At 36.0% G+C, this 26,352-nt stretch overlaps 1 protein-coding gene across 2 annotated transcripts in view; it reads left to right on the top strand.

Moving 5' to 3' along the window:
- Positions 1–26,352, top strand: part of LOC124361803 (tensin-1-like) — an 887,387-nt gene that overhangs the window by 709,324 nt on the left and 151,711 nt on the right. The window lies entirely within an intron of this gene.

Here is a 26,352-nt window from a genome sequence, read left to right as displayed (position 1 = left end):
AGTTTTTGCTTCTAGAACGCTGCACTGTCTTCCTGCATAAAATACTTTATCATTAATCTAAGCACAGAGTAATAAGGTATATATACCTTATTACTCTGTGCGCGAGCACTCTGTATATACCTTATTACTCTGTGATCTAAGTATTCATTATTTTATAAAGTCTGTTTTCAATACATCGTTCTTCAAAATTATTTTAAATTAAAATCCCCCCTTTCTTTTAATTTATTAGTTGACGTTTTTCCAAGTCTAGTTTCTGAACTAAATGCCTGTTTTGATGTACGTAAAAATTAATTCTAACAATCTTTTACTTTTATGGAGAAACTTATACTAGTGCTTTACAGATAAATACCTTCTTTAAACGTGACTTTTGTCTAAACGCTACTTAAAACCACTGAAGACTTCTTTCTCACTTGGCATTTTAATAGAACACCTTTTAGAAACAGCGGTTCTAGGGTTAATGCAACCTCCCTTCACATTCATCAATCTGCAGTTATATTATATTACTTGTAACTAATACAATTCATCAGAAACCATACGTTTCCATTTTAAAGCCTAATGGACTCAATCTGTGGTTTCTATCGTGATTCGTGTCGGACAGTTTGGCTTATTCCGCTTATAACCGGATCTAACCGCTTCACGGTGCACTCGGAATTATACTCATCTTACATCTACCACACAAATAGTTTTATTTTTATATTATTTTTTATTATTTAAACCGAATTCAATAAAGTTTGCCACATATTTGAGGTTGATTTAAACAGTGTCGTGGTTTTTTTAGCATGACTAGCTCTGAATTAAGATAACTATATATTTGTTTGTCTATATACAGGGTGTCCCACGAGTAACCCGACAAAGTTCTCTGGTGGTTTCCTCTCATCCAAATAATGGAAAAGTTCATATAAACATATGTCCGGAAACGCTTTGCTAGCAAAAGATTTCGCCCGATTATCTAGGACGAAAATAAAGGGGATCTGATGTTTTTATGGCGTAAATTTAGGTGTTAAATTTATCGGAATTTATGTAAAATGAGCTAAAAATTGATTACAATACGTCCCAGACCTGTTAGACCACTCATTTCTGAGATATCAGAAAAAATATGGAGAATTTAGTCACGAAAAACCTCCTTTGTTTAGATTTGAAGTACTATATTAACTTCATTAAATGGCTGTTAAACACGAAAACGTTTTGTAACCAAAACTTCTAGAGAATTTAATGCTGACGAGAATTAGGTAAAATAGGCCAAAAATAAATAAGGTTTTAATAAATAAGTTTTTAAAATTAATGTTTAATTAATTTAACACATACGGAAAATAAGAAAGAAACTGCGATTAAGCAATGTTATATTTACTATTGCGGTATCCAAAAAATAGTCAAAATAAAACGATTAGAACTGTTTTACGTTCTGTAACAATATGATACAAACATTCATGGGTTTACAGTGGATTTGAAACTGTCCATGCCCGACAAGGGTATAAATTGTTGAAAACCACAGTTACAGAAAGATCCTAAAGTGGTTTAAGAATGTTGCAAATAGACATAAATATTTGTATAAATGTACCAACTAAACGCAGTGCAGTTTTTATTTTCAATCCTAACCGCCTTTTTATTTTCTACGGGCACCAAAAAAATAGTGTGATTTCAAAACCATCGTTTTTCACTCCAAAATTTTATTATTTTATTTATTCTAATATATATTAGATTACTTTGTTCATTATTGTAAAGGTGAAAAACCATATCAATTGTTCACCCCATCGGCTATTTCGTCATCAATTTTAAATTCTAATTAATTAGAGATTTTTTTACATGGACTTCATTATAGGAATAGTGTTGCTAGTAGTCAGGACAAAGTAGGGGATTAAAAACCATTTAATAGCACTCAAATTATCTATAGCTTCGTAACTGTAATTTTTCTGAAAAAGTTTGAAGCCATAAATAACAATATTAAATAACATAAAAATTATTGTATTACTGTGAATGTTCATTATAACAAAAATATAAAACATAATAATAGTCTAATACAATAATAAATAATAACTAATTGTACTAACCCAAACTGAAAAATGTTCTTTGTTCTAGTTTGTATAACAAGAAACGGTACAACTGCACATTGTATGTGTATATATGTGTGTATTGTATGTGTTCTTATAGCGTATTCAACACTTCTGTAACAGTACATTGACTTCAAAATTACAGTTTCTTGAACTCAAATCACTTTAATGCCGCAGCGTGTTGGTAGTTTTGTTTATAAAACCATCACAACCTCAACCAGACTGTAGACAGAGGGGGAGATGATGATTATGATGACGATATGATGACGGCCATGTCGATGTCGATGTACTAACTAACGACACAAACATGACGCCAATGTCCCACCATTATACAGTACACGTCCCGGACCCTTGTAACATGAAAATAATGCGCCAGTCTTTATGAATGTTGTGTGGGATGACTGCTCGTTCCGACTTAACGTCCTATTCTGTCAGCTTTACGTGTATTAGTACTACAACGTACTTGCAAATACGTCATAATTAGTATTATTAGCTCACTCTAGAGACCGAGTTGTGGAGGAAAGTATCATATGTTTGCGTGACGTGCAACAGTTTCCTCTCATTAGCGCAATACTGCGGCCTATTGCTCAAATACGTCATAATCAGTATTATTGGCTCACTCTAGAGACCGAGTTGTGGAGGAAAGTATCGTATGTTTGCGTGACGTGCAACAGTTTCCTCTCATTAGCGCAATACTGCGGCCTGTCGCTCAAATACGTCATAATCAGTATTATTGGCTCACTCTAGAGACCGAGTTGTGGAGGAAAGTATCGTATGTTTGCGTGACGTGCAACAGTTTCCTCTCATTAGCGCAATACTGCGGTTTGTCGCTCAAATACGTCATAATCAGTATTATTGGCTCACTCTAGAGACCGAGTTGTGGAGGAAAGTATCGTATGTTTGCGTGACGTGCAACAGTTTCCTCTCATTAGCGCAATACTGCGGCCTGTCGCTCAAATACGTCATAATCAGTATTATTGGCTCACTCTAGAGACCGAGTTGTGGAGGAAAGTATCGTATGTTTGCGTGACGTGCAACAGTTTCCTCTCATTAGCGCAATACTGCGGCCTGTCGCTCAAATACGTCATAATCAGTATTATTGGCTCACTCTAGAGACCGAGTTGTGGAAGAAAGTATCGTATGTTTGCGTGACGTGCAACAGTTTCCTCTCATTAGCGCAATACTGCGGCCTGTCGCTCAAATACGTCATAATCAGTATTATTGGCTCACTCTAGAGACCGAGTTGTGGAAGAAAGTATCGTATGTTTGCGTGACGTGCAACAGTTTCCTCTCATTAGCGCAATACTGCGGCCTGTCGCTCAAATACGTCATAATCAGTATTATTGGCTCACTCTAGAGACCGAGTTGTTGAAGGAAAGTATCGTATGTTTGCGTGACGTGCAACAGTTTCCTCTCATTAGCGCAATACTGCGGTTTGTCGCTCAAATACGTCATAATCAGTATTATTGGCTCAATCTAGAGACCGAGTTGTGGAGGAAAGTATCGTATGTTTGCGTGACGTGCAACAGTTTCCTCTCATTAGCGCAATACTGCGGTTTGTCGCTCAAATACGTCATAATCAGTATTATTGGCTCAATCTAGAGACCGAGTTGTGGAAGAAAGTATCGTATGTTTGCGTGACGTGCAACAGTTTCCTCTCATTAGCGCAATACTGCGGTTTGTCGCTCAAATACGTCATAATCAGTATTACTGGCTCACTCTAGAGACCGAGTTGTGGAAGAAAGTATCGTATGTTTGCGTGACGTGCAACAGTTTCCTCTCATTAGCGCAATACTGCGGCCTGTCGCTCAAATACGTCATAATCAGTATTACTGGCTCACTCTAGAGACCGAGTTGTGGAAGAAAGTATCGTATGTTTGCGTGACGTGCAACAGTTTCCTCTCATTAGCGCAATACTGCGGCCTGTCGCTCAAATACGTCATAATCAGTATTACTGGCTCACTCTAGAGACCGAGTTGTGGAAGAAAGTATCGTATGTTTGCGTGACGTGCAACAGTTTCCTCTCATTAGCGCAATACTGCGGCCTGTCGCTCAAATTCTCCAAGGGCGCGTATTTACACGACGTACAATGTGGAATATGTAAAGGTCAAATCAGTGTTATTCAATTGTAATCAATACGGGAAATTGATATGCTAATTAACTGTAGTACTATTTATTAACACAAGGTTAGTTTTAACACTACAATGTTGAGTATGTGCAATGTTGCGTTATTAGAATAATATTCTTTTTGGTAATTAATTAACTATTGCAAATATCGATTATGTATCTAATTTTTTTTATATATAAAAATTATCCCTTATTATTTATTGTTAACGATGGATAATTTTAATTGATTGTCGTAATAACTTGTAAATTTCTAAATAGGTTAAATAAAGTCAGTTGTTTTTAATACTGTAATTTATTTTGTCCCCCGATAAGGAAAACTCGTCCAAAAATAGTGGCTTCTTGATAAGTACCCAAACAACATAAGTTTCGCAGATAAAATAGTAGAGAAAGAACATAAAACTCGTATTTATTGATAGTTTAGAACCTATTGAATACAGCCGTCTGATTATTTGGCCAAAATAATCTTGTACTATATCAAATATTATCGAAATACGAAACGTCAAAATTGGCGACGCTCTGGCACTTTATTCACTTTTCGTACCGTCAAAATTAGCGACGCTGTGGCACTCAAAGGGTTAAAATATACATGATTTCGGGTATTTACCCATATTATTTGTTATTTGATTATAATACTGCGTTTATAGAATTGGAATACTGTAGTCCCTCACTAATCCGACACTATCCAGACCAAATGTGTGTCGGATTAGTCAAAAAATCGGATTACTGGAGTTCAGTGAAAAACACGTTTTAGTTACATAATAGAATATTTTTACCAATATACTCACAAAATTTCTCTATTACATTTACGCTATTCAGAAACGGGAACACATTGCTATTAAATTTACTGTCGTTATGAGCTGGGATCACAAATTGACTGCTACTATGACAATTACTACTATGAGCTAGTCCCGTCCCTGTCTCACACATTGATACACAGTTACATGAATGACAACGATACACTATCTTTGACTACTGGCCGGATTACTGGGGGACCGGACTGGCGCAGGGCCGGACTATAGAGGAACTACTGTATATCCTCTTCTTCAGCGTAAAAACTTAAAATTATCCAAGAACAAATCAATGAAATATTGGTGAAGGTGAAGTATTGACTTTGTCAAGTACATCGTCGCATATTGCTTTTTTTGCTTTCTAACCTTATTTATCGAGATTTTTACCGATTGAAGAGGATAGATTTCAATTCTCGAAACTTAATGTTCTGTTTTGTAACACACAACGATGGCAACACAATTACTTTTTCGGACAAAATAGTGATGTTATTCCATGTCACTTTTATCGGTATAGTGAAACATAAATAAATTATTAACTTGTAATAATCATTGTTAAGGGTAAAACATTAATCATTAAGGTTCGATAATACTCTGTTGGAAAATCGCAGCGTGTTACCATCTTATTTAAAAGTTTATTGTTATTATAATCACATGTTTTTCTGTTTTAATTTACTCAGAATACAATTAACCATAAATTAATATGATACATACACATTATAAGTGTTCTTTTTTTACATCAAGTATATAAAAATGATTGGAATATTTAATCAGAAACTTGAGGATTTCATCACTAAGGGGTGTAAATATACAAATAACTGTTCTGATTTTGCCATGAGATCGCTTCAGTAACAGATTAAATAAATGTGGTAGTTTAAAATTAAAGTGGTGAAAAGGATGCCTTTGATGTTTTAAGAGACACACAAAATGTACGTATGAACATAAATAATTAATGATGTTTCGTCAGAGCGCGCGTTCGGTTTGATGTAAACACATTGACGAGGTCTACAGCGGTACTTTGACTGGGCGCTGCGCTGAGAGAAAACATTGTTATCGGGTCGGTTCGCAGCGTTCAGTAGGAAATTGGTTTGGCGAATTGCTGCTGAAATCATTTGACAGTCGGAGTTAACAAAATGAAGCGGCACAGTTGATTTCTAACATTATTACGAGTTATGTGAATAAACAAACAAAAAACATTGTTGACAGTATGTTTGTATAACTGGGGAGTCATGTCAGGAGGAATAAAATTTGGTAATTTTGTTTTATTGGGATAAATAAAGAAACCTAAATGTTACATCGTTTTTGCGTGGTTTATGAAATGTTGAATGTATACTTTGCTCTAAAGTACGTCTAGAAACCGTTTGTATATAAAATATCCAAAATTTGCCTTCCAGTGAAGTCTGAAGAAAGTAGCCTACAATACCTTTATGATCGTCGTCTTGTAAAATAGAATATATATTAATAGTTAAGAATGTTAATTGTTACGTTTTGCTGTAAATTAAGTTTCATTATCTGGCTTATACATATATTATAATATATATTACATACATACATATATATATATATATATATATATATATATATATATATATATTTATATATATATATATATATATATATATATACGTATATATATAATATATATATATATATATATATATATATATATATATATATATATATATATATAGTAGCATATACTCGCGGATTCACACACAATTTCATAGGTTTACTACCTTATGAGCACTTCTGATTCAAGTGAACTACATTTTCGACGCCAATGCAGATTTTGCCTTCTTGGTTCGATCAAGAAAATGTGTTAAGAAGTGTATATTTATGGCTATTGTAATTTACTCCGATCTTAGATTTTTAGTTTCATTGTTGATATTGCCTTTTTCCCGATCAATAAAATATATTTATATAGACAACTCTGAGAAGCTTACTTGTGTCAAAAGCAATTTAAGGTAGGTTTCATAACACTTTGTAAATGTTAAAGTTCGAGTTTATTGTATTTTCGACGCCAGTGTTGAGTACGGGCTACAGGCTGTAAAATACTATTGTATTGTAATAACACAATTAATTGTATTTGTATTACCACAAGAGAGTTAAACAGATTTTTCAATCCAAACTAATGTTTTCAGTATTTTTGTATTGTATTTGAATCTAAAGGTTCACAAAACTTGTATTATAGTAGTCGGAAAATCTTGAGTTTTCACCACATTCTTAGAGTTCTTAAAATGTGTCATTATAATCATTTACACTATAGAGTTCTCTTCAATCTTAAAATTTCCTGAATAGCTTATCGCGAATAAAGTAAGTTGCTGGTGGATGGGAAGGGATCAGTACAGGCCAAAGGGCTGAAGGGAGAGGGGAGCAAGCACAAGACAGTGCCCCGAAGTAAATGTTGTTGGGGCAGAGGGCGAGAAAAGGTAGAGCGTCTTGCATATGCAGGAGGCAGCTTTCATGTCTAATGACTGGCTTTTACACTATGTGAGCTGATACGGCTTACGCTGTCAAGTGTTCTGATCGCCATTATGGCAAACTCTTTACTTAGGCGTAACACTCCACAGGCTGTTCTCTTCCCAGAGTGTTTTATACAAAATACATTTTCGCACGTATTTGGAAGTAATAATGCTACTTAATGCTTTCAATTCTTTTCGTTCATAATTCTGAAAAGCATTAAAATATTGAATGATAATATTCTCGTTGCTCATTGGTTATTATTTATCATTAAATGTGTGTGTTTGCTTGGAGTGATCAAGATTCACTAAAAGGTTTAATTCGATTTGAATGTTGAGCTTACTCCTGTTCACCTTCCTCTTATTGCAACGCTGGTATCTGACGCTGTCCCAGACACGACTCCTGGAATCTGGAGTCATGTTCGTCTGAATAGATCAGAACCTAAACTCAACCTTAAAATTGAATTACCTCTTTATACCATAGCTCCGTTTTGAGTGAATTACCTCTTCCTACTATAGCTCCGTTTTGAGTGAGTTACCTCTTTCTACCACGGCTCCGTTTTGAGTGAATTACCTCTTCCTACTACAGCTCCGTTTTGAGTGATTTACCTCTTCTTACCATAGCTGCGTTTTGAGTAAAACACTAGGTTCTCCGCTGTGCTTAGAGATTGTGTCAGAAATATCGTACACATATGAGAGCACAAAATCTCATAGTACACCTGATGAGACAATGAGACTGCCACTTCTAGATTACACTATATTATTGTATTTTGTAGTCTAAGTGTCTCTGTTGTCAAAACAAAGTAATTTCTCCACGATTTCATTTCAATAGCCAAATCTAGGACTTTGAAGGTCAACAGGAGCTAAAATCAACTTTAAAATTAACTGGAAGATACAACCACATTTACATGAAACCAACCAACAGGCCTTTTTATTAAATTCATTTAGTCTCTTGATATTTGTTGACAGAAAGATCTTAAAGACGTGAAACTTGGTCATATTATAAGTAGTACGGCTAGAGACCTCTTTCAATAAAAACGTTAGAGAGCTTCCGGGAAACATAACGGTAATGAGAAAAACTCCTCATAATAAACAAACAAATTTTTAAACAAAAAGTATATTACGAAGGTTAACTATATAAGATGTTTCAGTAATACCGAGTGAATTTTCTTTGTGTCATTGATTGGTTTCATATAAAAATTAAACAATTGAATTTAAACTGCAATTGCTTCGCTGTCGGATCCTTCAATACACCGTTGTATCCAAAACAAGTGAAGTTATTTTGTTGGATTTGTTGGTTTCATAAAAAGATGTAACAACCTATGTACAGTGTGTCTTTATAGAAAATTGACATAACACGCTTAATTTTTTAAACTTTTTACTGTGAACTGTCCGGTCCTCTAATACTCAACACTAACGGTTCATTTTCTTTTGAGTATACTGGTGTTTTATATCCTTAATATCAGATTCTTATACGGAAAAGCCGAAAGTAACGCTTTAAAGGAAATACAGAGGACAGATGGAAGAGGAATGTTATCCACAATATTGATTCCCTCCCAATTCAAGCGATTCCCACACGGATTAACTTAGGCGCACTGTCTGAACCCAGAATTCACTCAACGATATACTCGTCCTCCAAGAGCCACCGTCAGTAACTTTTGTCTTTGTTTTGTCAATGTATTACCGTTAAATCTCACAGATACTCATCTTCTCATAATACAGATTATCCTTTGATTGTTCCACTGTATTAGTTATTTATAGATGCTAGGAGCTCTAGGTAGCCCATGTTAACTTTTTCACCCTCTCCAAGATACAGAATAATGATTAGCTGAATAAGAAGCACACGATGAGCCTTGTTTGCCTTGAGGAGGGAATTTTCTTTGTTTGAAGTTTGTTTTTTGACGATAGAAGGATCGTGAATAAAACAGGATTTTTCCGGAAATTTCCCATCGTTCAGTGAAAAATATGAGTAACGCCAATTTTAGAAATTGTTTCTACATCTGAAGGAATTTTGTCTACTTCTGAGGGAATTTTGTCTACATGTGAGGAAATTTTGTCTACCTGAGGGGTTTACTAACAAGAACTATCAGTGATCTAAACTTTCACCGTCCCAATATCTACTACTCACTGGAGCATTTATCAAGTGCATCACTTCAATATCCATAATGGAATCCATAATGACATCTTTTTGTGGATATACAACGAAAATATCGAAACACTCAAATGTTTTTTGGTATATATATATATAATATATATATATATCATATATTTCAAATGAAACATCTACTGCAACGCTACAACTGAAAATACAGTCTTAATAGTTTTCACATTTTAACATTGTTCTTGCGGGAATAAATAAGGTTGCCGCCAAAACAGTGAGTTTTTTAGCCAGCGCTGTAAAAGTCGAATGATTGGGTGGTTTGCATTCCACTTAAAAGACACTTCTGGTCCTAAAGACGTTATAAAATAACCGTGTTCTCTTCGTTAAACCATAATGTTTTCACTTTTGTCTTGAAAACCTTTCAAATTCCAGTTTATTTGAAAGATGACAGTCTAGCCTTAGCTCTATTTTCTAGTATAGAACGTGTTGTGTGTACAGTTGTGAACTACAAGGTTACGACAAGATCGGAGAATGTAGCTGTCGTGCGTCTCTGCCTATCGCTGTGTGTAATCTAGTGTTCTATACATCACAAGTTAACTATTCTCTACACTGATTGGCTGGTAGCGGAACATTGCTAGTACAACTAACATAGACTTCGTATCGTCCAGACATCTTACATTATCCCCATCGTAATAAAGAGCACACTACGGAGCAGAGATCTTTGAAAGTGTTACGCAAAGTTGTACTTTACTATTTTCATTGTTTGAAATAGTAAAACATGTAATTGTTAAAACAGCGTAAAATCCAAGTGTGAAATTCATTATGGCATGGAAGTATTCACAGAAACATTGGAAAAGTTTATTTGTTTACTCAGAGCGATTTTATCGACAGCTTTACCTCCTTACGTAGAAATTATATAGGAATTAAACGCCCCAAAATAGCACATAACTAATAGATGGTAAGATTGCACTCGCTCCTGTAGAATATCTACGCCTATGGACTGTGAAAGATTTCACGCTCAAACTAGGCAGCATGAAATTTTATGGAACCCAACCTAGAGAGCGTTATTTATTCTACTCATACATTATTGACTCACCTGTAGGTATTGATGCCATCCGCCAACCTGGAGACTTTAACGGATGTGATTAAGGGTTGTGCTTTAGCTTTTTACATTTACTAGTGTAGACAAGTTCTCCACGTCTATACTTAAGTTATCTTGTCTAAATCACCATATCTATATCCTGTAGATCATGTCGTAGTCAAACTGAGGGGTAAAATACTACGAATCACAAATTGAGCAGACCAGTTGCGTTATAAACTCAGCGGTTGTTGGTTTTGCCAAATACAATTAAGTATAGGCCTAAGCAGTGATAACACAAACCGTAAGGTCTTAAGTTTTCGCAGAGCCTAAAACATAAAGAGCGAAACTTGACATGTGATTACCATAAAAAAATGGCCTCAATCTTTCTTCCATTATGTAAATTATGGATTTGTCAATATCTATTTCATAGATATGCAAAAATTTCCTACTAAACCATGTGATCATTTAAACTGCCGCTTTTTAAATATTCAATAAGTTACTTTTTGCAACATAGTAATTAAAGTGTTTATTAAATATTATGGCATAGAATATTTTCAGGTGAACTGAAAACATGCCTTATTTTATTTCATCCTAGTTCGTAGACTTATGCGGCTGGCGTCGTATCTATGTTCTAGGACTTTGTAAATTGGAAACATAATGAAAGAAATGTTCAGTTTAACGCCAAGCCAAATACATCAAATGTTAGTTATTTTTAGTTGCAAAACAAACGTAGGCGATTATTACGAAGTTTTTTCAATGGAGTTACTTAGACCCGAAGCTTGTTTTATCACTATTTGCATATAAAAACAGGGTGAGGTCGAAATGGAAGGGCATGAAAAGGGTTAATATTATGAAACGATCCATTTTTCACGTAGTATATTTTTTCTAGCTTGACACATTGGCACACTCTGAACCGATAGCTAGACAGAGAGAAGGCAAGTCATCGTGTCAGCGTCTGTCTATAGTTAGTTGACGTTGAGTTAACATTTACTTTATTTATGTGTTGACCGTTGGATTCAAGTGTGACTCAGGATAACATCGTTGGTAATGCTAAGAAAACTAAAATCAGAGAAAAAATATATCGCTTTATTTAACCCCTTTGATACTTTCTCATTTCAATATCCGTCAAAACTAGCACGTCCGATTAATCAATTGCTTACTTAAGAGAAATCCTTCTATATAACTCAAGAATACCCGTGTTACGTGCGTATATAATGCAAATTGCAATGCGCTCTTGGACTATTGCTTATAAAAAACTATAAGAAACTGACATGTGCTAGAGCGCGGATCGGAGAGCATGTGAACTTTGATAGCCATTAAATCACTGCAATACGTCCACTGGCCGACTAGCTAATGTATTTTAATGTTATTCATGAGGTCATGTAAGTTTCACGGTACCGAAGCAAAGTGTCGGTCGCTCCGCTCGCATATCGTTACTCGCAACCATCCACTATCGTTTATGTGCACTTTTATTGTTGTCACAATTCAGCAGTCTAATGGCTTGTTGAGTGTGCACATGTGCTAGAGTGCGGACCGGAGAGCATGTGAACTTTGATAGCCATTAAATTACTGCAATATGTCCACTGGCCGACTAGCTAATGTATTTTAATGTTATTCATGAGGTCATGTAAGTTTCACGGTACCGAAGCAAAGTGTCGGTCGCTCCGCTCGCATATCGTTACTCGCAACTATCCACTATCGTTATGTGCACTTTTATTGTTGTCACAATTCAGCAGTCTAATGGCTTGTTGAGTGTGCACATGTGCTAGAGTGCGGATCGGAGAGCATGTGAACTTTGATAGCCATTAAATTACTGCAATACGTCCACTGGCCGACTAGCTAATGTATTTTAATGTTATTCATGAGGTCATGTAAGTTTCACGGTACCGAAGCAAAGTGTCGGTCGCTCCGCTCGCATATCGTTACTCGCAACTATCCACTATCGTTATGTGCACTTTTTATTGTTGTCACAATTCAGCAGTCTAATGGCTTGTTGAGAGTGCACATGTGCTAGAGTGGGGACTGGAGAGCATGTGAACTTTGATAGCCATTAAATTACTGCAATACGTCCACTGGCCGACTAGCTAATGTATTTTAATGATATTCATGAGGTCATATAAGATTCACGGTACCGAAGCAAAGTGTCGGTCGCTCCGCTCGCATATCGTTACTCGCAACTATCCACTATCGTTATGTGCATTTTTATTGTTGTCACAATTCAGCAGTCTAATGGCTTGTTGAGAGTGCACATGTGCTAGAGTGGGGACTGGAGAGCATGTGAACTTTGATAGCCATTAAATCACTGCAATACGTCCACTGGCCGACTAGCTAATGTATTTTAATGATATTCATGAGGTCATATAAGATTCACGGTACCGAAGCAAAGTGTCGGTCGCTCCGCTCGCATATCGTTACTCGCAACTATCCACTATCGTTATGTGCATTTTTATTGTTGTCACAATTCAGCAGTCTAATGGCTTGTTGAGAGTGCACATGTGCTAGAGTGGGGACTGGAGAGCATGTGAACTTTGATAGCCATTAAATCACTGCAATATGTCCACTGGCCGACTAGCTAATGTATTTTAATGTTATTCATGAGGTCATGTAAGTTTCACGGTACCGAAGCAAAGTGTCGGTCGCTCCGCTCGCATATCGTTACTCGCAACTATCCACTATCGTTATGTGCATTTTTATTGTTGTCACAATTCAGCAGTCTAATGGCTTGTTGAGAGTGCACATGTGCTAGAGTGCGGACCGGAGAGCATGTGAACTTTGATAGCCATTAAATCACTGCAATATGTCCACTGGCCGACTAGCTAATGTATTTTAATGTTATTCATGAGGTCATATAAGATTCACGGTACCGAAGCAAAGTGTCGGTCGCTCCGCTCGCATATCGTTACTCGCAACTATCCACTATCGTTATGTGCACTTTTATTGTTGTCACAATTCAGCAGTCTAATGGCTTGTTGAGAGTGCACATGTGCTAGAGTGGGGACTGGAGAGCATGTGAACTTTGATAGCCATTAAATCACTGCAATACGTCCACTGGCCGACTAGCTAATGTATTTTAATGATATTCATGAGGTCATATAAGATTCACGGTACCGAAGCAAAGTGTCGGTCGCTCCGCTCGCATATCGTTACTCGCAACTATCCACTATCGTTATATTCACTTTTATTGTGTTCAGCACTTAGAAATCTAATGGCTTGTTGAGAGTGCACTGCAATGTTCAGTTAGGTATTTGGTGCCATATTGTTTAATAGAAATAGCCTCCTTGTATTTTGAGTTTCAGTTAACACTTAAAAGGGTTAAGGATAAAAAAGGTTGTATTTATGTTTCGTATTTTTGCTTTTGTTATAAAGGGGATTATGATTTCCAAGAAACAGATTTTGGAATTTTTTCTACAATGAATAATACTTTTTATATATATTTTGAATAGACGCAGGCAACTTACATATCGTCACACACCAGACAGTGGTGTTGATTATAATGCATTTCTCCGGAAATAAACTTTTTTGTCGCTTTTTGCACTTCCATCAGGAACTGAACAAGCAATAGAAGCCTAATTTTGTAGGTAGCATTTTCTTGTTTTACCATGAGGATATAGCAAAATAAAACTAAGATCCTGTACTAAAAATCAATGTAAAAATTTGTTTTTAATTATAAGTCAACTAACTTAAACATGATTGAATTACTAAATAATCATTTATTTATGGAAACATAACCTAGGCCTTTTCATTTTCCAGCCTACAACTTACGGCTACATAGTTAAAAATAACAGTAAACTCAAATTTATAACTATGAATATCACAATTTGAATTACTAACAAACATTTCAGCCCAATTTTGAGTAACAGGCCCAATTATAAGATCATAACCAAGTATGTTTTAATGGGTAACCCGGCTGCGGTGTTCACGACGCGGCCTGGGCGGTGGGAGAACCAACTCGCTATAACGCGGGCGATGTGTTGTGGTGTAATGGTGTATAATTGTGTGGAATCTGGCTCATCAGTGTGTATCAAGCCGCGCTCTACACTCACACACTGCCGGGGTGTGTTAATATGCAGATGATACCATTATTAACTCACATTACGACACATTTTCCACGGCTTGTACAGGAACCGTAATCGGTTTCCACATTTTCTTGTTTCCAACCTACCGGTATCGTTATGCGACCGATTTAATCGTGTTACGACCACGATTGATTACATTACCAGTAGCTGTAAAGTAATTGTAATCAAAGCCCATGTAAGGGTGTGTAATTTAGCAGCTCAAAGTGCCTCGAAACTGCCAAAAAACAGACAAAATGCAAAATAAGTTTGGATAGTATAATTCAATATCAAAATTCGCGGGGTACAACCACAGAACTGAGTATTGAACTAAAATGTATGGAAATATAAATTATTATAACAGTTCCTAATGTTTTAATTATCAAATACATGTATTGGAATAAAGATTATAATGCTACATTTCAAAGGTTTTCAAAGGTGCAGTAAAGTTACAATTAAAGGTACAATTGTCAAAGGTACAATAAAGGTACAAACACGACAGTTAAAAACACAATAGACACCTTACACACACAACCAAATAGCAGCCTTTTAAGATAGTTCAAAATTTGTTGGGAAATTTTGTATTATATTATTCTATATGAAATAAAATAAAGAAAAACTCATAAACAATGAAGAGGTCTCTATTGAAAATTTCAGTCTGCTTTCTTCTCAATTTATTAAAAAATTACACCATAGTCATATCTAATTTTTCGTACTGGCTGAAATATTTTCTAAATCTTTTTATTTACATATCTACACCATATGGTATTTTAATTGTAATAAAAATTATGTAAATATTTATTTGTGGAGTCGCCTGATGAGGAAACCTTTGGTTTCGAAAGGCCTCGCCCGAAAAATAAATAAATTGGAAATGTTATGTATTCTTTACATTTAGTTATATATTATTCTGTACTTTAAGAAAATAAATTTTATTGATTTCGAGTAAAAGAGTAAAAAACATATATTTGAAAGAAAATTAAAATTTGTTTGTATTTAAAAAATTCATTTAAGATGTTAAACTCGGTGCAAATAAACATGAGAATCAAATACTAGAACACAGTACAAAATTAATAAAGTAACTCAAAATACAAAATAATCTCTCCTAATGTTTTAGATTATTCCATATTGACATATATTTTGTTATACGTTTTACGTTATTTGTTTATAGTTTACTTTGCTGAGCATAATTTGAGAGTAAATTAGTTGTCAGAGTAGAGATTCTCAAAAAGTCATAAGTATTCTAAAAATATTGATCGTGCCCTGAAATTAACCACATTTAAACTTCTTAATAGTGGATAATGTTTAAAATCAAAGCAGTGTTCTAATTTTCCATTATTTAACAGTACTTTCATAGGAATAGATGAATTCTTGATTCACCATAGTACCGCAAGATAAGAATCCTACATGGTTTCTAGGTAATTGAGATATGGAAGTAAAAACTTCTCAATTTTAATGCCACTATTTTACTCTTAATCGCCAGATTAGTAGAGAGTTACAATTATTTATGCGCGAGCTTGACTTCTCAAACGCGCCAAGATAAGAATCCTACATGGTTTCTGGGTAATTGAGATATGCAGCCACTATTTTACTCTTAATCGCCAGATTAGTAGAGAGTTACAATTACGGGTTTATGCGCGAGCTTGACTTCTCAAACGCGCCAAGATAAGAATCCTACATGGTTTCTAGCTTCTCAATTTTAATGCCACTATTTTACTCTTAATCGCCAGATTAGTAGAGAGTTACAATTACAGGTTTATGCGCGAGCTTGACTTCTCAAACGCGCCAAGATAAAAATCCTACATGGTTTTTAGGTAATTGAGATATGGAAGTAAAAACTTCTCAATTTTAATGTCACTATTTTACTCTTAATCGCCAGATTAGTAGAGAGTTACAATTACGGGTTTATGCCCGAGCTTGGCTTCTCAAACGCGCCAAGATAAGAATCCTACATGGTTTCTAGGTAATTGAGATATGGAAGTAAAAACTTCTCAATTTTAATGTCACTATTTTACTCTTAATCGCCAGATTAGTAGAGAGTTACAATTACGGGTTTATGCGCGAGCTTGACTTCTCAAACGCGCCAAGATAAGAATCCTACATGGTTTCTAGGTAATTGAGATATGGAAGTAAAAACTTCTCAATTTTAATGTCACTATTTTACTCTTAATCGCCAGATTAGTAGAGAGTTACAATTACGGGTTTAATGCGCGAGCTTGACTTCTCAAACGCGCCAAGATAAGAACCCTACATGGTTTCTAGGTAATTGAGATATGGAAGTAAAAACTTCTCAATTTTAATGCCACTATTTTACTCTTAATCGCCAGATTAGTAGAGAGTTACAATTACGGGTTAATGCGCGAGCTTGACTTCTCAAACGCGCTAAGATAAGAATCCTACATGGTTTCTAGGTAATTGAGATATGGAAGTAAAAACTTCTCAATTTTAATGTCACTATTTTACTCTTAATCGCCAGATTAGTAGAGAGTTACAATTACGGGTTTATGCGCGAGCTTGGCTTCTCAAACGCGAATTATTAGTTATATTGCTAATTAATTTACATTGGTACGGCTGCTTAAGGCTTAATGCGTATCTTCAGTAGACTTCATTACTTAGTCGTAATAACTCCTTCGAGTGCTTCAATTAATGTTTTTTACTCTAATTCCAATTGGACAATTAGGAAAAAAAACATTAAATGTCCATTTTACAAGTATCAAATTGCGTTTCTGAATGGCATAGATTATTTAGTACTCATTAAAATGCCGTAGATTAAGTACTTTTGTTAAATAATTTGTAAAACACAAATTTGTAAATTTTTTATCTCATATACTTCATCTACTAGTTGTGGCAAATAAATTAGTACACCAAAGTATCAAAAGTAGTCTACATTAAGAATATATAACTGTGTTTTTAAAGTTCGTTAATAATAATTCAGTTCTTTTTTTTACATTAAAGCATTAAAGTATATTTAAAAAGTAAAATATTATATTCAAACCTTTGCTCTGGTTTTGTTTAATAAAAAAAATATAATATTCCAGCTAATGTGCGAAATTAAAATCAGTTAGGCTACTATCCTACTCTTGCCAGTTATAAGGAATACGATACATAAAATCAAATAAATGTTATTTCTGAACTTAAAAATAAACATAGTACACGAAATTAGTCGCACATGGGTCACAGAAGCTTGTACGTCGTGACGAGTACATTTCTTGTTGGTGTGTGTAACAGCGGTATACAACAATTATCATACAAGAACTTAGCTAGAAAAAATCATGGGAGTCCAGACAACTGATATTTTCCGTAGTGGCCAGAGAGTAAGGCCCCATTTTGTTCCTTAAAAAGTTCTTGACCCGTTTCTTTATTGAGAACGATCTTTCACCAGTACATGTCAATAATATTGAATTATTTAAATAATATTAATCTTTTACTAAAAAAGTAATTAAGAAAATTTTAAATTTTTGAAAGAAGCATTATTAGGAAGATTTTTATAATAATAATTAATATTTTAAATTATATTGGAATAAAAATTACCGGATCTCAAAACAAAAATAAACAACTGTAATTTTTTGACCATTGACCTTATAAATTATGCCACAACACTGTATAATCTAATTATTTTAACATCAAGTCATATCAAGCAAACAAAATAAGGTGTGTTATTTGTTATAGGTTAAAGCAATGAATTAATTATTAGCATAATTAAAGCAAAATATAATTGTTAACGGTCATTATAGCTAGATGTAGGTTATTTAGAGGTGTTAAGAACCGGAGTTGGGAGACGATACAGTGTAAGACGGCCATAGCAAAACAGTAGAGCAGATGTTACGTATAGTAACGCAAGCTAGTCCAGTAAATAGATCAATAATCTAGTATATAGACGGGATGCGTTATAAAATGCAGTGTTATTACGGAAAGGGATTAAATACTTTCTAGTCCCTACAGAAAGTATCTAATCACAAAGTACCCGGGGAACCCTGCAGCTGTAAGCCAGCTGTCGATCGTTCCCGTCATTGTCTGAGGGAACAATCTTCCACAACCAATAATTGAGTTCCCAACCCTTGTCTGGAAGTCTTCCAATTTCACAGCTAGATTAAAATCCTGATCTACACTGAATACATTACTCAAACAGAGATTCAGTAGTTATCTCTGGGATGTTAAACGTGTAGCGTCTCGTAGTGTAGGTTATCCTTGATTTTCTAAATTGCAATTTAAGTTTTGTATTGGTTCAGAGTTCAATTGTACAAGAAAAATGTGTCCTAATTAAAACTTACACCTTACAACACTTTCTTAAGGGGGTTCTTTGTACTCAAGTGGTATTTCAATTAGTCGTACCGAACGTTTTTGAAGAAAAAATGTATAAACCAATTTTTATTTACAAAGTGTAAAGTCCACTTTAGTGTGAAAGATATTACACCAGAATGTTTTCGGCTACTAAAGATTACGGTGGAGGTTGCAAATAGGTTTAACAGATTCTTCGGATCTGTTGCTTGTGAGCAAGGCCCTTGCCCATCACCCCCACAAGGAATCCCAAGACGTAGGAAGTGTCCAGTAGCCTCCCTGGCACTGGCACCTGTCGTTGAGGAAGAGCTTGAAAAAATAATTCAGCAGCTCCCAGCCAAAAAAACAAATGATTTAAATTCAATGTCAACGTGGCTCATAAAAAAAATGTTCAAAGCATATTGTGAGACCATTAACCCAATTAGTAAATTTCTCTTTTGAACAAGGAGTTTTTTCCCTCACTCCTCAAAACCGCTAAAGTAACCCCTATTTTCAAGAAAGACGATCCCCAATCCCCACAAAATTACCGGCCTGTCTCAATTTTGCCAGTTATGAGCAAAATATTCGAAAAGCTTTTCTTGACACGAATGCTTCAATTTTTTAATAACACAACCAGCTATCGGAAGACCAGTTTGGCTTCAGGAAGGGCAAGTCGACAATAGACGCAGTTGTAAATCTTGTCGACATGGTTGTAGAGGGACTAGAACGTCGGGATCACACATTGAGTGTGTTCCTGGACTTATCGAAAGCATTCGACTGTGTTGACCATGTTACAATGCTTGACAAACTTGAATCTCATGGCATCCGAGGCGTGCCTCTCCAGTGGCTCAGATCATTTCTAAGCCACAGAACTCAAAGTGTCCAGATTTCAAATAAATTATCTGAACCAATTCACCTGAGTTATGGTGTCCCACAGGGCTCAATTCTCAGTCCAATTCTCTTGGATCTATGTCAATGATGTAGGTTCATCACTTCTGCACGGAAGACTATTGCAGTATGCTGATGACACGACTCTCTGTTTCACTAACAAATCAAAATTGACTCTGGAACAGCAGAGTTTTGTTGAAATCAACAACTGTGTCCAAAATTTTAACAGCCTCAATCTTAAAACAAATTCTGCAAAATCCAATTTTATAAATTTTGCTTTACGACCAGTAGATAGTCATGACGAGCCAGCTGTTATGTTGGCTGACACTATGCTGGAAGAAGTATATTGTTCGAAATTCCTGGGAATATACCTAGATCGAGGGTTGGCTTGGAACGATCACATCGACCACGTTTGCTCCAAATTGGCCTCAGGTATTTATGTTTTGAGGTCTCTAGCCAAATACTGCCCGACTCAAGTTCTGATGATGGCGTATTATGGCTTGATTCACCCCCACCTCACTTACGGGCTGGTGTTGTGGGGAGCTTGTGCAAGCAATCAATTTCCTGAGAGTGTTCAAGCTGCAAAAACAAGCGATCCGCATTATCGCTAAGTTGAAATTTAGAGAGTCGTGCAAGGAAGCCTTCAAAAATTTGCAACTGTTGACGCTGCCCAGTCTCTACATCTTGGAAACAACTCTGTTTTGTATGTCTAAATGTGCCATGACGAAAGGCCGAGACATACATGTGTATGAGACTAGAGGCAGAGATAACTACCGAACTGGTAGACACAGAACGGTGGTTTATGAACGCTTGCCTTCACAGGCAGGTGTTCAATTCGTCAATAAGTTACCAGATTCAATTAAAAACACTTCAACACTCAAAGTGTTAAAAACTTGTTTGAAACGCTTTTTAGTGTCACAAACATTTTATAATGTTGACGAGTTTTTTGCTTATGATTGGAAGACCACTAATTAAAAAGACTGACTAAATTCGTCGCTGGAAGTGGGAATAATTGGTGAATGAATGGATGTAGGTACGTTTGCAAAATTGTATGTTTGAATGAGATTTCTTGTGGTGTGTTTGACAAAAATTTTAGCCAGTAAAAATATGACATTTGCCATGCGTTGTATAATGTTCCGGCAATAAAAAACTGATTTGATTTGATTTGATTTGATTTACTATACGAAGGATATGGAGCTCTTTACAATACATAGGGTCTACAAAATATCCGGGAACGGCATTTTACTTTTTGAACTATTACAGATAAAAAGCAACGAAACTTTACATTTAAAATACTAAACCTAGAAGTCTATATTTTTAAGCAAATACCACTTTGTGACGGTCCACAAGGAATAAAACCTTAAATGTAGGCATAGGTTGATATGCAAATCATATTAAAGGTCCTTATTAGTAGAGTCGAATTCCGCATAAAACGGACAACCGAGCAGGAAATGGTAGCCCTTCAAAGAAGGCTTGAATTTGCAATTATTAAGTAAATTGTCCAATTTTAGGTTAGGTTTGTGGCATTGTCTTCTACTAATAAATACCTTCAATGTGATGTGATGTGCATATCAATCTATGCTTACATTTAAGATTTTCTTCTGACTCTTTGTGAACCGTCCCCAGTATGATGAAAAAATTTATATTAGCTTAAAAAGTATATTTAGGTATAGTATATATATATATATATATGTCTAAAGTTTCGTTGCTTTATCTGCAATAGTTCAAAAATAAAATGCCATTCACGGACTTTTTGTAGACGCTGCATATTGTATCTAAATACGAGTGAAAAAATGGAACATCTTGATTTGATTATACATGATGCAAAAACCATGCTAATTAAAAACTGATTTAATTTGTTTTCTTTTCCTCCGAAAACCTTTTTCTGCCTTCTAAATATCATCTACCTATGTTGGTCATGTGGTCGGTCGAATCCTTTATTTTCTCTTCCACTCCGGCACAAGTTGGAGACATTCCCAAAGCATCTTTCCTAGTGAAAGTATTTCTTCGCCAAATTATTCCTCTATTTTCTGCAAGATTTTACATAAACTATGCACACACGTCCACCTCCCTTATCAGAGAGATAAGAGTTCTTCGACATTTTTCTTGTTCTTATATTATGTTGTTTTTTCGATTCTTTCAACAACATCGATCCTAATACCTAATACTCAGTAATTAATTGTTTCGTTTTTTACTGTTAAATTATAGCTCACTTCCTTCATACCGCATAGTGACGAGAGTCTACACCTCTAGCAATTCACAGAAGCTACCTTACCTTATCTTTATATTGTTTATAGTCGCCTTCTTCCCCACAGTAGGAGCAACCGGTCCTGGTCCTTTTCATGCTGTTAAACATAAATATATCAAAACTCCTTACACGCCTAAATCTGCAACTGTCAACCAATTTGTATTCGAACCCAAGAAGAAAAGTGGAAGGTGGGTATCCCACAACTAGTGAAACATTCCCTGGACAAATGGCCGCCCGGAATGCGAGTGTATGACATCGAATGAAATGTTTTCGGCGCTGGACTAATGAGTGGCGGAGAGAGGAGAGTGGTGTGTGGGAGGTGGTGGAGTAGGCGGACAGGACGCAGGACATGACACCCCCACAAGTACCGACTGTACAGGACGTGTACTTGCTCGCCACATCTGGCACTGATTGTATCTGACACGTGGACACTCCACACATTTGCATTGTTGCTGCGTCCCCGGCCGAATGGAATGCACTCGCCAGCTGTTTCCCAGGACTCGGTGACTCGTACGAGACTCAGGTGATAACGAAGTGTAACACTCAGGGCTGTTTAAACTGATTAAAGTGCTCGGCCTGTAGCAGTTTAGCGCTCTAGAGGTCGAGGTGCACGCAAAAACATTACGGAACTCAGTCGTTGATTCCGACTCATGTCGGGTTTCTAGTGAAGGGATAATAATATCTTCTCAATGTGCCCAGAATATCGCATAGTATCCAATTGTTAATTAGGTGAATCTCAGGGGTATGCATACGAAAATCATCTATTGGAACTATTCATCTTAAGTTCAAGAGATTACCCTTTTGCCTTTTTCCCGTAGAAAAATACGATTTCCAATAAATTTCCCGCCCTCTTCTGTACGAAATTGTTACGGACTGATTAGGATATCACAAGCTGTGTTCCAAATGGATTCCAAAAATGCTTACTGACATGCACAAAACCAAAGAGACTTTGAAGTGCTTTGACTTTTCTCACCGGTACAGTGATGACGGTGAGGATGTTTTAAACAAAATTGTGACAGGTGAAACTTGAATCCGTCATTCACACCGGAATCTAAACAGCAGTCGATGAAGTGGCGACACACGCGATCCCCGAAGAAACAAACATTTAAGACGACAATGTCTGCACAAAAAGTCATGTGCACTGTCTATAGGATCGGCAGGGTGGTTTGCTGATTGATTTTCTCCCAAGAGTTGAAATCATTAATGCAGCAAGGTATTACGTAACCTTTAAGGAAACTAAGGCGGGTAATTCAAAACAAACTGAGAGGAATAATCAGTAACGGAATTGTGTTGCTCTATGACAATACTCGGCCCTACACCGCTGGTGACACTCAAACATTGGTTCGACAATTACGTTGGGAGCAGTTCGATCACCCGCCCTACAGCCCGACTTGGCACCGTCTGACTACCACTTGTTCCTGCACATGAAGCGCGAGCTAGGCGGCCAACGCTTTGAAACAGACGATGAAGTGAAAACTGTCGTGGATTCGTGGCTACATTCGTTGGCGGTAACCTTCTACGAAAATGATAACAGACAAATTGATCACCTGCTACGACAAGTGTTTGAACATCGGTTGAAACTATGTCAGAAAATAGTTTAAGGTTTGTGTTTTCATGTAGAAATAAACATGTTTTAAAAAATTGGTTTTACTTGTTTTTTTTTAACGTTACTTACTTTCTGAACACGCCTCGTAATAAACCGATACAAACCTTGAACAAAGATATTAAAGTCTCTAGGTCTTTTTTATCAAAGCGAACAGACGGACGGACTACTCTTTAACCTTATGACCTCCAAATTATTAAAATTCTTCCTTGGATAAAGAGGTACTGGATTACCAAGTCTTAAGGACCTTAAATTCAAGATGAACAAACGAGCAGACAACGATACGATTTTTGCGAGGACTTTTGAATTCCTTAATAATAATGGATTCCCAATGGACTATATAAGTGATGTGACATACGTCAAACGATACGATTTTATCGAGGCCTTGAGAATTCCTTTATAGAATTCCCCAACGCTTTTATTATACACATTCATCATGCGCGTAGCTTTGACATAGCCAGTTCAGGGGATCTGACCAGTATAGGAAGTAACTGGCCTTTTCTCTTTCATGGACTAGAGTTAACTACTATATATAGGTAATGTGAAATTGCATTAACTCAACACCCTTAAATACGGACATTGCTATAAATAGTGGTGGACTTCAAAATTTACCTGCAGGCCCGTAGGTAAACTTGTGATAAACCATCTTAGGCATGCGAACATAAAGTAAGGCGCAGGGAAAAGGTGAGTAAATGTCTTTGAAGATTTTCAGCCTAATGTTTAAAATGAAATCTTTACTAGCATCGGGATTATGAAATTAGAGATTGACTTTCAGTAATGAACCTAAGAACTGTCACAAAGTGTTAAAAGCAGAATTATAATGTCTAAAATTATTGTTAATCCTCAATTTTCAAACATTTTTGACGTTAACAGAAATAAATTATTGGTGAAGCCATTATTATTTAAAATAATCAAAACATCATCGAAGGACGTGATCACTTTTCCTGTAATCAAGAATCTAAGTCTGTTATTCAAGACCTGTCTCTTATGTATAACAACATTTTGTCGGAGCCCGTAATTAAAAGGGTTAACGACTTATTTTATAGCTAGTGAATTGTTAACTATGAGCCCTGTGATGTTACAATTTCACTGCAGAAAATTTACTAAGCAGAGGTTTTATGTTAATGTATCAGTTTTGTGAACCGCATTATGTACATACAAAAGACATTTCTGTTCCGTAAGATAGTGATACAGTCAATTTACATTAAAAACGATAAACCAATATTAACAAGTTATCGTCAGAGCGCGCTCGGTTTGATGTAAACACATTGACGAGGTCTACAGCGGCACTTTGACTGGGCGCTGCCTGCGAGAAAACATTGTTATCGGGTCGGTTCGCAGCGTTCAGTAGGAAATTGGTTTGGCGAATTGCTGCTGAAACCATTCGGCGCGAGAGACAACAAAGAGAAACTACGGCACACATATGTAACTTTACGAGAGAATGTATTGTTGCCAGCTGTAAAAGCTGTTCTTCGAGCGCACGCTGTGTGATTGTATTACTGAGTACTGCCAGTACTTTGCAGTACACAAAGTACTGAGACAGTACAAGAACAGCTGCTGCAATCGAGATAATGGAAACCCAAACAGCGAGGAGTAGGTGGGTCTCATACGATTAATTCTAAAATGCACTCTTCGATAAGTATTGAGTTCTCCACGAGTAAGTATTTATTTAAACAGCGTATCGTGTAAAATGGAAGTGAGGAGAGAGGGCGCCCTTCTGGACAAAGGGAGAGCAGGGAGGGCGAGCACATGACAGCATCGAGGGCAAGGGCAAGGAGGTAGAGCGTCTTACAGAAGGGTTGCTTTCATGTCTAATGACTTGCTTTTACGCAATGTGAGCTGATGCGGCTTAAACTGCCAAGTGTGCTGATCGACTCACCTCCCCATTCATACTCACGTTGTTACAACTAAAAGCTTTGTAAAAATACTTTACCTCCGTTGTATTATGGACTGGTGTGTGTTTTTAACACCAGCTACTCCATTACTTATTAATATATACGTGGTATCAATGTTTATTTAGTTTAAACAGTAACTTTTTTTTCTGTAGAAAATTTAACGAATAAGCGGCTGACTCGGTCCATAAAACTGACATGTTTTAGGTTATAACGAGTGTAAGACGAGTCTAAGGTGTGACCCATAAACGATTAAATAAACTCCATTTAATTTTCATCAGGATTCCGAACAGTCAAGCAATTAATGATTGATGATGCTTTACAGTAGTAATGTTTATTATTGTTGATTACAATAGTTTTTCACAAAATTAATACCTATGAAGAAACTATGGTAACATAGGTTTTTTTAATTAAAATATTAAGGAAAGAATTAGATAAACATTATACTCATGTTAGTAGTCTGATAAAATTTGCACAAATAAATGCGCATAGTAAAAGTTAATAACTCATTTTAAGATAAGGATATTCTAATTATTGTATCAACTACTGAACTTTAGTATTAGAATCATTTATATTCCATTTAAAAATGTGGGGTAGCTCTTGTTCATGAACAAGCACGTATTACCTAATGCAGTAAGCAGGCAGTACTATACTATGAGCTAACTCGGCTAGCCCAGATGGACTCTGCTGTTAAAGAGCTTCTGACTGAGCGTGGAAGGCAGTTTGGCCCATGTTACATTGTGATAGCCTAGCGCAGTATCTGCTAAGAGAAGTACAGAACACTTATTTGATTCCGTAATTTCTAAAAACGAAA

This window comes from Homalodisca vitripennis, chromosome 5, assembly GCF_021130785.1.
Source record: "Homalodisca vitripennis isolate AUS2020 chromosome 5, UT_GWSS_2.1, whole genome shotgun sequence".
NCBI lineage: Eukaryota > Metazoa > Arthropoda > Insecta > Hemiptera > Cicadellidae > Homalodisca > Homalodisca vitripennis.
Note: the sequence above shows the minus strand (reverse complement) of the source record. Positions and strands in the feature narration are given on the sequence as shown.